Source organism: Gymnodraco acuticeps, unplaced genomic scaffold (assembly GCF_902827175.1).
Source record: "Gymnodraco acuticeps unplaced genomic scaffold, fGymAcu1.1, whole genome shotgun sequence".
NCBI classification, from domain to species: Eukaryota; Metazoa; Chordata; class Actinopteri; order Perciformes; family Bathydraconidae; genus Gymnodraco; species Gymnodraco acuticeps.
Genome location: NW_022990512.1, coordinates 293,809 through 296,284, shown reverse-complemented (window position 1 = coordinate 296,284; position 2,476 = coordinate 293,809).

Below are 2,476 nucleotides of genomic sequence, written 5' to 3'. Positions count from 1 at the left end.
ACACATCCAGTCATTGATTTGTTCAATGCACTTACTCAGTGTTTGAATTGGAGCATAGTCTCCTGGTGAAATGGTTATGTAAATGTGTGTGTCATCTGCATAGCTATGGTAACTTATTTAGTTGTTCTTCATTATCTGAGCCAGTGGTAGCATGTAGATGTTAAAGAGAAGAGGCCCCAAGATGGAGCCTTGAGGAACCCCACATGTCATATTTGTCAACTCAGATGTGTATTTACCTATAGAAACAAAGTTGTTTCTGTCCTTTAAGTAGGATTCAAACCAATTTAGAACTGTTTCCGAAAGTCCCACCCAGTTTTCCAGTCGGTCTAGTAATATGCTGTGGTCAACAGTGTCAAACGCAGCACTGAGATCTAATAATACTAACACTGAAGTTCTGCCACTGTCTGTGTTTAAGTGGATGTCATTGAAGACCTTTACAAGAGCAGTCTCAGTGCTGTGTGACTGGAACACATCAAAACAGTTATCAAGTGCCAAAACAGCTTTTTAGCTGTTGAAAACCATTTTTCCAATTATTTGGCCCATCCTATAAATGTTCATCAGTGAAGCGCCTAGATTGTTCTTTAAGAGTGGTTTGATGACTGCAGATTTCAGGGCCTGTGGGAATAAATATGAAAAACAGGAAGTGTTGGTCCATCTGAGGCCTGTACTACGAAGCCGGATTTTCGCTTAGCGAGCTAACTTCAGGGGAAACTCTGGGTCCCCGGTACTACGGCGCTGGTTCTCTTTTTAGCAGGCTAGATCTCCATGGTAACTGATGCTGAGCGGCTAACCTGCTCCGGAGCAGCCCTAATATATATATATATATATACATTGCAATAAGCTTCTTAGTGCAATAAGAAGCTACAGGGAGGTTAATCTACGTCGGTAATATTAGCTTTATTTAATACAACATTTACGGTACAACATTTAATCATACAGCCCATGTAGTATAATATTTTACAAATGATGAATTACAGCAAACATGTGCAATATATCTATTATTACAGCTCCGTGGGATGGCAGTAAGGCGATATGGGTCCGTTCTTATTGTGCATCCATGGGTAAAGATAAACGCATGTAGTACTGAACATGCAACATGAACGTGCCGGGCGGCGCTGTCCCGTGGGTTAGATGCACGTTCATAATGCAGAGGGAAATAACTCTCAGAATAACGTTATTAGCACATTTTACAACTTGAAGACCAAATGTTTTTAATAAGGGCTATACACGTGTTCATACTGGGTTGTTTATTTAGTTTTTTAAAAAGTATCCAACGAGTTACAGACCACTCTTTCCCCATGTAAGTCAAAGGGAAAAAGTGTTTCCGGGACTGGCAACCAAATGGAAGTGTAGTACCACCGTTTGACCACAACGAATATTTTCCTCAGAGTCCGGCGCAAGTCCTGGGGGCTTGGTTTGGACACGGCTGGCTTGAGCGATCCACTCGATAACCCGCGTCGTAGGACAGTTTAGCGAGAGCGCGTATATGTTTTGGATTAGGCCAACCGGCTAACTCAAACATATCCAGGTTATGTTGAACCGGCTTCGTAGTACAGGCCTCAGGAGTCTGGCACATGGTGGAATGCTCTAATTAAAAATGTTTACGATAAATGTGAGAGATGAGTCAAAGTAACGTGGTGTTGAAGCATCAAATAAAGAAGGCCTCTCTGCTGGTGGTTGAGTTGTTTGAACATTAGTTGTGTTGTTTCCCTAAAGTCTGTCAGAGAGAGACTCCCTCTGGTGGATGTTGTGCAGTATTGTGTTGTCTTTGCTCCAGAGGTTTTTGTACAGAGTGTTGGTGTTTCCTGTCACTGTGGGCCTCACAGCACAGTAGTACACAGCGGAGTCTGTCACTGCAGCAGAGGAGATGATCAAATTGATCTGCAGATCCTTTTTGGTTTTGCCCTCACTCACTTTAACAGACAGTCCAGAAACTGGATTCAACATAATTTCTCCTGATCCCAGATGAGAGATGATGAACTCTGGTGGTTCTCCTGGATATTGTCGATACCAGAATAAATAATCATTAGCTGTTATCGTTTTGGAGTAGGGAATGTAAATAATAGTCTAATGACAGCATGTTGAATGAAGGTGATGATGGTGGTCTGTGTTGAACTCTGGTGAATATGGAAGTTCCTCTCTCTTCTATAGTTCAGGAACATCTTAGCTCCTCCCTGAATCTCTCTGTCTCCTCTTAGATCTGTATTTCACTTCTCAGTTACACTTCCTCCTGGGTAAAAGATCCAAAGGCAGTCTGTGAATAAAAAGTCAGAGGACCTATGATTTATCCCTGTGGTACACCACGATTAATCCTTAAGTCCTTGATGTGTACCAGTTTATTGAGAGATGTTATTTAAAGTGTTTGATCAGTCAGTAAATAAAACGTAATAATGACAATGATGGGCGTTAACGTGAAGTCAGATTAGTGAGAGGTGTTTCAACGAGAGAGAAATCTTTTTTAAATGATCTTAATATA